Source organism: Poecile atricapillus, chromosome 11 (assembly GCF_030490865.1).
Source record: "Poecile atricapillus isolate bPoeAtr1 chromosome 11, bPoeAtr1.hap1, whole genome shotgun sequence".
Classification (NCBI taxonomy): Eukaryota; Metazoa; Chordata; class Aves; order Passeriformes; family Paridae; genus Poecile; species Poecile atricapillus.
Window position 1 is genome coordinate 21,238,777 of NC_081259.1, and position 12,512 is coordinate 21,251,288.

The window sequence follows — 12,512 nt, forward strand, 5'->3', positions numbered from 1 at the left end:
TTCCTCTATCATTCGCACCAAGAGTCGCAGATTACTTAACTCAGGAGCTCTGAGAATGGAACGGCAAGAGGTGTTCCGCTTATGTCATAAACAGTGCTCCAGAGCGCTTAACAACGGGCACAACGAAACGTGTGTGCGGGATAGTGACCATTCCCGCCTAGTGCTGGCAATGCACGAGCACTGCCAAAAGGCAAAGGAAGGCGCTTAGCATGCGGCTTGTGCGCAAAGCTTTCAGACTGCCAGAGGACCGCAGCTGTGGTAAGCCCGCTTGCTCATTTGACGTTAGATGTCGCCTGCAAGAACTTCACCCGCATCTGGTTTATGCTGCTACCTGTTGTTAGGCGACACCAAGGGCACATGTAGCAAATGCTTTTTCCTGCCTCATTTTGCTAGACCACGCTCTTCTGTGGCACTTTAGTGCTTGCCAAACTGCTATGTGCGTGCTGCTGCTTCCATCTGACAAGGAGCACAGCCTTCTGACAGCAGCTTTCAACTTGTCGAAGAAAGAGCTTGGCCATTTAGATGTGATGCAAATCTGTGTGTGTCTAAGGTGCAGGTGCAAGCTCCTGACAAAGGTGTTCTCCAGGTTCAGTTTCTCCTTGCCAGACACATTGGAAATGTTTTCCTCTATCATTCGCACCAAGAGTCGCAGATTACTTAACTCAGGAGCTCTGAGAATGGAACGGCAAGAGGTGTTCTGCTTACGTCATAAACAGTGCTCCAGAGCGCTTAGCAACGGGCACAACGAAACGTGTGTGCGGGATAGTGACCATTCCCGCCTAGTGCTAGCAATGCACGAGCACTGCCAAAAGGCAAAGGAAGGCGCTTAGCATCCAGCTTGTGCGCAAAGCTTTCAGACTGCCAGAGGACCGCAGCTGTGGTAAGCCCGCTTGCTCATTTGACGTTAGATGTCGCCTGCAAGAACTTCACCCGCATCTGGTTTATGCTGCTACCTGTTCTTAGGCGACAACAAGGACACATGCAGTAAATGCTTTTTCCTGTTTCATTTTGCTAGACCACGCTCTTCTGTGGCACTTTAGTGCTTGCCAAACTCCTATGTGCGTGCTGCTGCTTCCATCTGACAAGGAGCACAGCCTTCTGACAGCAGCTTTCAACTTGTCGAAGAAAGAGCTTGGCCATTTAGATGTGATGCAAATCTGTGTGTGTGTAAGGTGCAGGTGCCAGCTCCTGACAAAGGTGTTCTCCAGGTTCAGTTTCTCCCTGCCAGACACATTGGAAATGTTTTCCTCTATCATTCGCACCAAGAGTTGCAGATTACTTAACTCAGGAGCTCTGAGAATGGAACGGCAAGACGTGTTCCGCTTACGTCATAAACAGTGCTCCAGAGCGCTTAGCAACGGGCACAACGAAACGTGTGTGCGGGATAGTGACCATTCCCGCCTAGTGCTGGCAATGCACGAGCACTGCCAAAAGGCAAAGGAAGGCGCTTAGCATCCAGCTTGTGCGCAAAGCTTTCAGACTGCCAGAGGACCGCAGCTGTGGTAAGCCCGCTTGCTCATTTGACGTTAGATGTCGCCTGCAAGAACTTCACCCGCATGTGGTTTATGCTGCTACCTGTTGTTAGGCGACACCAAGGGCACATGTAGCAAATGCTTTTTCCTGTTTCATTTTGCTAGACCACGCTCTTCTGTGGCACTTTAGTGCTTGCCAAACTGCTATGTGCGTGCTGCTGCTTCCATCTGACAAGGAGCACAGCCTTCTGACAGCAGCTTTCAACTTGTCGAAGAAAGAGCTTGGCCATTTAGATGTGCTGCAAATCTGTGTGTGTGTAAGGTGCAGGTGCCAGCTCCTGACAAAGGTGTTCTCCAGGTTCAATTTCTCCCTGCCAGACACATTGGAAATGTTTTCCTCTATCATTCGCACCAAGAGTCGCAGATTACTTAACTCAGGAGCTCTGAGAATGGAACGGCAAGAGGTGTTCCGCTTATGTCATAAACAGTGCTCCAGAGCGCTTAGCAACAGGCACAACAAAACGTGTGTGCGGGATAGTGACCATTCCCGCCTAGTGCTGGCAATGCACGAGCACTGCCAAAAGGCAAAGGAAGGCGCTTAGCATGCGGCTTGTGCGCAAAGCTTTCAGACTGCCAGAGGACCGCAGCTGTGGTAAGCCCGCTTGCTCATTTTACGTTAGATGTCGCCTGCAAGAACTTCACCCGCATCTGGTTTATGCTGCTACCTGTTCTTAGGCGACAACAAGGACACATGCAGTAAATGCTTTTTCCTGTTTCATTTTGCTAGACCACGCTCTTCTGTGGCTCTTTAGTGCTTGCCAAACTGCTATGTGTGTGCTGCTGCTTCCATCTGACAAGGAGCACAGCCTTCTGACAGCAGCTTTCAACTTGTCGAAGAAAGAGCTTGGCCATTTAGATGTGATGCAAATCTGTGTGTGTGTAAGTTGCAGGTGCGAGCTCCTGACAAAGGTGTTTTCCAGGTTCAGTTTCTCCCTGCCAGACACTTTGGAAATGTTTTCCTCTATCATTTGCACCAAGAGTCGCAGATTACTTAACTCAGGAGCTCTGAGAATGGAACGGCAAGAGGTGTTCCGCTTACGTCATAAACAGTGCTCCAGAGCGCTTAGCAACGGGCACAACGAAACGTGTGTGCGGGATAGTGACCATTCCCGCCTAGTGCTGGCAATGCACGAGCACTGCCAAAAGGCAAAGGAAGGCGCTTAGTATGCGGCTTGTGCGCAAAGCTTTCAGACTGCCAGAGGACCGCAGCTGTGGTAAGCCCGCTTGCTCATTTGACGTTAGATGTCGCCTGCAAGAACTTCACCCGCATCTGGTTTATGCTGCTACCTGTTGTTAGGCGACACCAAGGGCACATGCAGCAAATGCTTTTTCCTGCCTCATTTTGCTAGACCACGCTCTTCTGTGGCACTTTAGTGCTTGCCAAACTGCTATGTGCGTGCTGCTGCTTCCATCTGACAAGGAGCACAGCCTTCTGACAGCAGCTTTCAACTTGTCGAAGAAAGAGCTTGGCCATTTAGATGTGATGCAAATCTGTGTGTGTGTAAGGTGCAGGTGCAAGCTCCTGACAAAGGTGTTCTCCAGGTTCAGTTTCTCCTTGCCAGACACATTGGAAATGTTTTCCTCTATCATTCGCACCAAGAGTCGCAGATTACTTAACTCAGGAGCTCTGAGAATGGAACGGCAAGAGGTGTTCCGCTTACGTCATAAACAGTGCTCCAGAGCGCTTAGCAACGGGCACAACAAAACGTGTGTGCGGGATAGTGACCATTCCCGCCTAGTGCTGGCAATGCACGAGCACTGCCAAAAGGCGAAGGAAGGCGCTTAGCATCTGGCTTGTGCGCAAAGCTTTCAGACTGCCAGAGGACCGCAGCTGTGGTAAGCCCGCTTGCTCATTTGACGTTAGATGTCACCTGCAAGAACTTCACCAGCATCTGGTTTATGCTGCTACCTGTTGTTGGGCGACACCAAGGACACATGTGGCAAATGCTTTTTCCTGTTTCATTTTGCTAGACCACGCTCTTCTGTGGCACTTTAGTGCTTGCCAAACTGCTATGTGCGTGCTGCTGCTTCCATCTGACAAGGAGCACAGCCTTCTGACAGCAGCTTTCAACTTGTCGAAGAAAGAGCTTGGCCATTTAGATGTGCTGCAAATCTGTGTGTGTGTAAGGTGCAGGTGCCAGCTCCTGACAAAGGTGTTCTCCAGGTTCAGTTTCTCCCTGCCAGACACATTGGAAATGTTTTCCTCTATCATTCGCACCAAGAGTTGCAGATTACTTAACTCAGGAGCTCTGAGAATGGAACGGCAAGAGGTGCTCCGCTTACGTCATAAACAGTGCTCCAGAGCGCTTAGCAACGGGCACAACGAAACGTGTGTGCGGGATAGTGACCATTCCCGCCTAGTGCTAGCAATGCACGAGCACTGCCAAAAGGCAAAGGAAGGCGCTTAGCATGCGGCTTGTGCGCAAAGCTTTCAGACTGCCAGAGGACCGCAGCTGTGGTAAGCCCGCTTGCTCATTTGACGTTAGATGTCGCCTGCAAGAACTTCACCCGCATCTGGTTTATGCTGCTACCTGTTGTTAGGCGACACCAAGGGCACATGTAGCAAATGCTTTTTCCTGTTTCATTTTGCTAGACCACGCTCTTCTGTGGCTCTTTAGTGCTTGCCAAACTCCTATGTGCGTGCTGCTGCTTCCATCTGACAAGGAGCACAGCCTTCTGACAGCAGCTTTCAACTTGTCGAAGAAAGAGCTTGGCCATTTAGATGTGATGCAAATCTGTGTGTGTCTAAGGTGCAGGTGCAAGCTCCTGACAAAGGTGTTCTCCAGGTTCAGTTTCTCCCTGCCAGACACTTTGGAAATGTTTTCCTCTATCATTCGCACCAAGAGTCGCAGATTACTTAACTCAGGAGCTCTGAGAATGGAACGGCAAGAGGTGTTCCGCTTATGTCATAAACAGTGCTCCAGAGCGCTTAACAACGGGCACAACGAAACGTGTGTGCGGGATAGTGACCATTCCCGCCTAGTGCTGGCAATGCACGAGCACTGCCAAAAGGCAAAGGAAGGCGCTTAGCATGCGGCTTGTGCGCAAAGCTTTCAGACTGCCAGAGGACCGCAGCTGTGGTAAGCCCGCTTGCTCATTTGACGTTAGATGTCGCCTGCAAGAACTTCACCCGCATCTGGTTTATGCTGCTACCTGTTCTTAGGCGACAACAAGGGCACATGTAGCAAATGCTTTTTCCTGTTTCATTTTGCTAGACCACGCTCTTCTGTGGCACTTTAGTGCTTGCCAAACTGCTATGTGCGTGCTGCTGCTTCCATCTGACAAGGAGCACAGCCTTCTGACAGCAGCTTTCAACTTGTCGAAGAAAGAGCTTGGCCATTTAGATGTGATGCAAATCTGTGTGTGTCTAAGGTGCAGGTGCAAGCTCCTGACAAAGGTGTTCTCCAGGTTCAATTTCTCCTTGCCAGACACTTTGGAAATGTTTTCCTCTATCATTCGCACCAAGAGTCGCAGATTACTTAACTCAGGAGCTCTGAGAATGGAACGGCAAGAGGTGTTCCGCTTATGTCATAAACAGTGCTCCAGAGCGCTTAGCAACGGGCACAACAAAACGTGTGTGCGGGATAGTGACCATTCCCGCCTAGTGCTGGCAATGCACGAGCACTGCCAAAAGGCAAAGGAAGGCGCTTAGCATGCGGCTTGTGCGCAAAGCTTTCAGACTGCCAGAGGACCGCAGCTGTGGTAAGCCCGCTTGCTCATTTGACGTTAGATGTCGCCTGCAAGAACTTCACCCGCATCTGGTTTATGCTGCTACCTGTTCTTAGGCGACAACAAGGACACATGCAGTAAATGCTTTTTCCTGTTTCATTTTGCTAGACCACGCTCTTCTGTGGCTCTTTAGTGCTTGCCAAACTGCTATGTGCGTGCTGCTGCTTCCATCTGACAAGGAGCACAGCCTTCTGACAGCAGCTTTCAACTTGTCGAAGAAAGAGCTTGGCCATTTAGATGTGATGCAAATCTGTGTGTGTGTAAGTTGCAGGTGCGAGCTCCTGACAAAGGTGTTTTCCAGGTTCAGTTTCTCCCTGCCAGACACTTTGGAAATGTTTTCCTCTATCATTCGCACCAAGAGTTGCAGATTACTTAACTCAGGAGCTCTGAGAATGGAACGGCAAGAGGTGTTCCGCTTACGTCATAAACAGTGCTCCAGAGCGCTTAGCAACGGGCACAACGAAACGTGTGTGCGGGATAGTGACCATTCCCGCCTAGTGCTGGCAATGCACGAGCACTGCCAAAAGGCAAAGGAAGGCGCTTAGTATGCGGCTTGTGCGCAAAGCTTTCAGACTGCCAGAGGACCGCAGCTGTGGTAAGCCCGCTTGCTCATTTGACGTTAGATGTCGCCTGCAAGAACTTCACCCGCATCTGGTTTATGCTGCTACCTGTTGTTAGGCGACACCAAGGGCACATGCAGCAAATGCTTTTTCCTGCCTCATTTTGCTAGACCACGCTCTTCTGTGGCACTTTAGTGCTTGCCAAACTGCTATGTGCGTGCTGCTGCTTCCATCTGACAAGGAGCACAGCCTTCTGACAGCAGCTTTCAACTTGTCGAAGAAAGAGCTTGGCCATTTAGATGTGATGCAAATCTGTGTGTGTGTAAGGTGCAGGTGCAAGCTCCTGACAAAGGTGTTCTCCAGGTTCAGTTTCTCCTTGCCAGACACATTGGAAATGTTTTCCTCTATCATTCGCACCAAGAGTCGCAGATTACTTAACTCAGGAGCTCTGAGAATGGAACGGCAAGAGGTGTTCCGCTTATGTCATAAACAGTGCTCCAGAGCGCTTAGCAACGGGCACAACAAAACGTGTGTGCGGGATAGTGACCATTCCCGCCTAGTGCTGGCAATGCACGAGCACTGCCAAAAGGCGAAGGAAGGCGCTTAGCATCTGGCTTGTGCGCAAAGCTTTCAGACTGCCAGAGGACCGCAGCTGTGGTAAGCCCGCTTGCTCATTTGACGTTAGATGTCACCTGCAAGAACTTCACCAGCATCTGGTTTATGCTGCTACCTGTTGTTGGGCGACACCAAGGACACATGTGGCAAATGCTTTTTCCTGTTTCATTTTGCTAGACCACGCTCTTCTGTGGCTCTTTAGTGCTTGCCAAACTGCTATGTGCGTGCTGCTGCTTCCATCTGACAAGGAGCACAGCCTTCTGACAGCAGCTTTCAACTTGTCGAAGAAAGAGCTTGGCCATTTAGATGTGCTGCAAATCTGTGTGTGTGTAAGGTGCAGGTGCCAGCTCCTGACAAAGGTGTTCTCCAGGTTCAGTTTCTCCCTGCCAGACACATTGGAAATGTTTTCCTCTATCATTCGCACCAAGAGTTGCAGATTACTTAACTCAGGAGCTCTGAGAATGGAACGGCAAGAGGTGCTCCGCTTACGTCATAAACAGTGCTCCAGAGCGCTTAGCAACGGGCACAACGAAACGTGTGTGCGGGATAGTGACCATTCCCGCCTAGTGCTAGCAATGCACGAGCACTGCCAAAAGGCAAAGGAAGGCGCTTAGCATGCGGCTTGTGCGCAAAGCTTTCAGACTGCCAGAGGACCGCAGCTGTGGTAAGCCCGCTTGCTCATTTGACGTTAGATGTCGCCTGCAAGAACTTCACCCGCATCTGGTTTATGCTGCTACCTGTTGTTAGGCGACACCAAGGGCACATGTAGCAAATGCTTTTTCCTGTTTCATTTTGCTAGACCACGCTCTTCTGTGGCTCTTTAGTGCTTGCCAAACTGCTATGTGCGTGCTGCTGCTTCCATCTGACAAGGAGCACAGCCTTCTGACAGCAGCTTTCAACTTGTCGAAGAAAGAGCTTGGCCATTTAGATGTGATGCAAATCTGTGTGTGTGTAAGGTGCAGGTGCAAGCTCCTGACAAAGGTGTTCTCCAGGTTCAGTTTCTCCCTGCCAGACACTTTGGAAATGTTTTCCTCTATCATTCGCACCAAGAGTCGCAGATTACTTAACTCAGGAGCTCTGAGAATGGAACGGCAAGAGGTGTTCCGCTTATGTCATAAACAGTGCTCCAGAGCGCTTAACAACGGGCACAACGAAACGTGTGTGCGGGATAGTGACCATTCCCGCCTAGTGCTGGCAATGCACGAGCACTGCCAAAAGGCAAAGGAAGGCGCTTAGCATGCGGCTTGTGCGCAAAGCTTTCAGACTGCCAGAGGACCGCAGCTGTGGTAAGCCCGCTTGCTCATTTGACGTTAGATGTCGCCTGCAAGAACTTCACCCGCATCTGGTTTATGCTGCTACCTGTTCTTAGGCGACAACAAGGGCACATGTAGCAAATGCTTTTTCCTGTTTCATTTTGCTAGACCACGCTCTTCTGTGGCACTTTAGTGCTTGCCAAACTGCTATGTGCGTGCTGCTGCTTCCATCTGACAAGGAGCACAGCCTTCTGACAGCAGCTTTCAACTTGTCGAAGAAAGAGCTTGGCCATTTAGATGTGATGCAAATCTGTGTGTGTCTAAGGTGCAGGTGCAAGCTCCTGACAAAGGTGTTCTCCAGGTTCAATTTCTCCTTGCCAGACACTTTGGAAATGTTTTCCTCTATCATTCGCACCAAGAGTCGCAGATTACTTAACTCAGGAGCTCTGAGAATGGAACGGCAAGAGGTGTTCCGCTTATGTCATAAACAGTGCTCCAGAGCGCTTAGCAACGGGCACAACAAAACGTGTGTGCGGGATAGTGACCATTCCCGCCTAGTGCTGGCAATGCACGAGCACTGCCAAAAGGCAAAGGAAGGCGCTTAGCATGCGGCTTGTGCGCAAAGCTTTCAGACTGCCAGAGGACCGCAGCTGTGGTAAGCCCGCTTGCTCATTTGACGTTAGATGTCGCCTGCAAGAACTTCACCCGCATCTGGTTTATGCTGCTACCTGTTGTTAGGCGACACCAAGGGCACATGTAGCAAATGCTTTTTCCTGCCTCATTTTGCTAGACCACGCTCTTCTGTGGCACTTTAGTGCTTGCCAAACTCCTATGTGCGTGCTGCTGCTTCCATCTGACAAGGAGCACAGCCTTCTGACAGCAGCTTTCAACTTGTCGAAGAAAGAGCTTGGCCATTTAGATGTGATGCAAATCTGTGTGTGTCTAAGGTGCAGGTGCAAGCTCCTGACAAAGGTGTTCTCCAGGTTCAGTTTCTCCTTGCCAGACACATTGGAAATGTTTTCCTCTATCATTCGCACCAAGAGTTGCAGATTACTTAACTCAGGAGCTCTGAGAATGGAACGGCAAGAGGTGTTCCGCTTATGTCATAAACAGTGCTCCAGAGGGCTTAGCAACGGGCACAACGAAACGTGTGTGCGGGATAGTGACCATTCCCGCCTAGTGATGGCAATGCACGAGCACTGCCAAAAGGCAAAGGAAGGCGCTTAGCATGCGGCTTGTGCGCAAAGCTTTCAGACTGCCAGAGGACCGCAGCTGTGGTAAGCCCGCTTGCTCATTTGACGTTAGATGTCGCCTGCAAGAACTTCACCCGCATCTGGTTTATGCTGCTACCTGTTGTTAGGCGACAACAAGGACACATGCAGTAAATGCTTTTTCCTGTTTCATTTTGGTAGACCACGCTCTTCTGTGGCATTTTAGTGCTTGCCAAACTGCTATGTGCGTGCTGCTGCTTCCATCTGACAAGGAGCACAGCCTTCTGACAGCAGCTTTCAACTTGTCGAAGAAAGAGCTTGGCCATTTCGATGAGATGCAAATCTGTGTGTGTGTAAGGTGCAGGTGCGAGCTCCTGACAAAGGTGTTCTCCAGGTTCAGTTTCTCCCTGCCAGACACTTTGGAAATGTTTTCCTCTATCATTTGCACCAAGAGTCGCAGATTACTTAACTCAGGAGCTCTGAGAATGGAACGGCAAGAGGTGTTCCGCTTACGTCATAAACAGAGCTCCAGAGCGCTTAGCAACGGGCACAACGAAACGTGTGTGCGGGATAGTGACCATTCCCGCCTAGTGCTGGCAATGCACGAGCACTGCCAAAAGGCAAAGGAAGGCGCTTTTCAACCGGCTTGTGCGCAAAGCTTTCAGACTGCCAGAGGACCGCAGCTGTGGTAAGCCCGCTTGCTCATTTGACGTTAGATGTCGCCTGCAAGAACTTCACCCGCATCTGGTTTATGCTGCTACCTGCTGTTAGGCGACAACAAGGACACATGCAGTAAATGCTTTTTCCTGTTTCATTTTGCTAGACCACGCTCTTCTGTGGCTCTTTAGTGCTTGCCAAACTCCTATGTGCGTGCTGCTGCTTCCATCTGACAAGGAGCACAGCCTTCTGACAGCAGCTTTCAACTTGTCGAAGAAAGAGCTTGGCCATATAGATGTGATGCAAATCTGTGTGTGTCTAAGGTGCAGGTGCAAGCTCCTGACAAAGGTGTTCTCCAGGTTCAGTTTCTCCTTGCCAGACACATTGGAAATGTTTTCCTCTATCATTCGCACCAAGAGTCGCAGATTACTTAACTCAGGAGCTCTGAGAATGGAACGGCAAGAGGTGTTCTGCTTACGTCATAAACAGTGCTCCAGAGCGCTTAGCAACGGGCACAACGAAACGTGTGTGCGGGATAGTGACCATTCCCGCCTAGTGCTGGCAATGCACGAGCACTGCCAAAAGGCGAAGGAAGGCGCTTAGCATCTGGCTTGTGCGCAAAGCTTTCAGACTGCCAGAGGACCGCAGCTGTGGTAAGCCCGCTTGCTCATTTGACGTTAGATGTCACCTGCAAGAACTTCACCAGCATCTGGTTTATGCTGCTACCTGTTGTTGGGCGACACCAAGGACACATGTGGCAAATGCTTTTTCCTGTTTCATTTTGCTAGACCACGCTCTTCTGTGGCACTTTAGTGCTTGCCAAACTGCTATGTGCGTGCTGCTGCTTCCATCTGACAAGGAGCACAGCCTTCTGACAGCAGCTTTCAACTTGTCGAAGAAAGAGCTTGGCCATTTAGATGTGATGCAAATCTGTGTGTGTCTAAGGTGCAGGTGCAAGCTCCTGACAAAGGTGTTCTCCAGGTTCAATTTCTCCTTGCCAGACACTTTGGAAATGTTTTCCTCTATCATTCGCACCAAGAGTCGCAGATTACTTAACTCAGGAGCTCTGAGAATGGAACGGCAAGAGGTGTTCCGCTTATGTCATAAACAGTGCTCCAGAGCGCTTAGCAACAGGCACAACAAAACGTGTGTGCGGGATAGTGACCATTCCCGCCTAGTGCTGGCAATGCACGAGCACTGCCAAAAGGCAAAGGAAGGCGCTTAGCATGCGGCTTGTGCGCAAAGCTTTCAGACTGCCAGAGGACCGCAGCTGTGGTAAGCCCGCTTGCTCATTTGACGTTAGATGTCGCCTGCAAGAACTTCACCCGCATCTGGTTTATGCTGCTACCTGTTGTTAGGCGACACCAAGGGCACATGTAGCAAATGCTTTTTCCTGCCTCATTTTGCTAGACCACGCTCTTCTGTGGCACTTTAGTGCTTGCCAAACTGCTATGTGCGTGCTGCTGCTTCCATCTGACAAGGAGCACAGCCTTCTGACAGCAGCTTTCAACTTGTCGAAGAAAGAGCTTGGCCATTTAGATGTGATGCAAATCTGTGTGTGTCTAAGGTGCAGGTGCAAGCTCCTGACAAAGGTGTTCTCCAGGTTCAATTTCTCCTTGCCAGACACATTGGAAATGTTTTCCTCTATCATTCGCACCAAGAGTCGCAGATTACTTAACTCAGGAGCTCTGAGAATGGAACGGCAAGAGGTGTTCCGCTTACGTCATAAACAGTGCTCCAGAGCGCTTAGCAACAGGCACAACAAAACGTGTGTGCGGGATAGTGACCATTCCCGCCTAGTGCTGGCAATGCACGAGCACTGCCAAAAGGCAAAGGAAGGCGCTTAGCATGCGGCTTGTGCGCAAAGCTTTCAGACTGCCAGAGGACCGCAGCTGTGGTAAGCCCGCTTGCTCATTTGACGTTAGATGTCGCCTGCAAGAACTTCACCCGCATCTGGTTTATGCTGCTACCTGTTCTTAGGCGACACCAAGGGCACATGTAGCAAATGCTTTTTCCTGTTTCATTTTGCTAGACCACGCTCTTCTGTGGCACTTTAGTGCTTGCCAAACTGCTATGTGCGTGCTGCTGCTTCCATCTGACAAGGAGCACAGCCTTCTGACAGCAGCTTTCAACTTGTCGAAGAAAGAGCTTGGCCATTTAGATGTGATGCAAATCTGTGTGTGTCTAAGGTGCAGGTGCAAGCTCCTGACAAAGGTGTTCTCCAGGTTCAGTTTCTCCTTGCCAGACACATTGGAAATGTTTTCCTCTATCATTCGCACCAAGAGTCGCAGATTACTTAACTCAGGAGCTCTGAGAATGGAACGGCAAGAGGTGTTCCGCTTATGTCATAAACAGTGCTCCAGAGCGCTTAGCAACAGGCACAACAAAACGTGTGTGCGGGATAGTGACCATTCCCGCCTAGTGCTGGCAATGCACGAGCACTGCCAAAAGGCAAAGGAAGGCGCTTAGCATGCGGCTTGTGCGCAAAGCTTTCAGACTGCCAGAGGACCGCAGCTGTGGTAAGCCCGCTTGCTCATTTGACGTTAGATGTCGCCTGCAAGAACTTCACCCGCATCTGGTTTATGCTGCTACCTGTTGTTAGGCGACACCAAGGGCACATGTAGCAAATGCTTTTTCCTGCCTCATTTTGCTAGACCACGCTCTTCTGTGGCACTTTAGTGCTTGCCAAACTGCTATGTGCGTGCTGCTGCTTCCATCTGACAAGGAGCACAGCCTTCTGACAGCAGCTTTCAACTTGTCGAAGAAAGAGCTTGGCCATTTAGATGTGATGCAAATCTGTGTGTGTCTAAGGTGCAGGTGCAAGCTCCTGACAAAGGTGTTCTCCAGGTTCAATTTCTCCTTGCCAGACACATTGGAAATGTTTTCCTCTATCATTCGCACCAAGAGTTGCAGATTACTTAACTCAGGAGCTCTGAGAATGGAACGGCAAGAGGT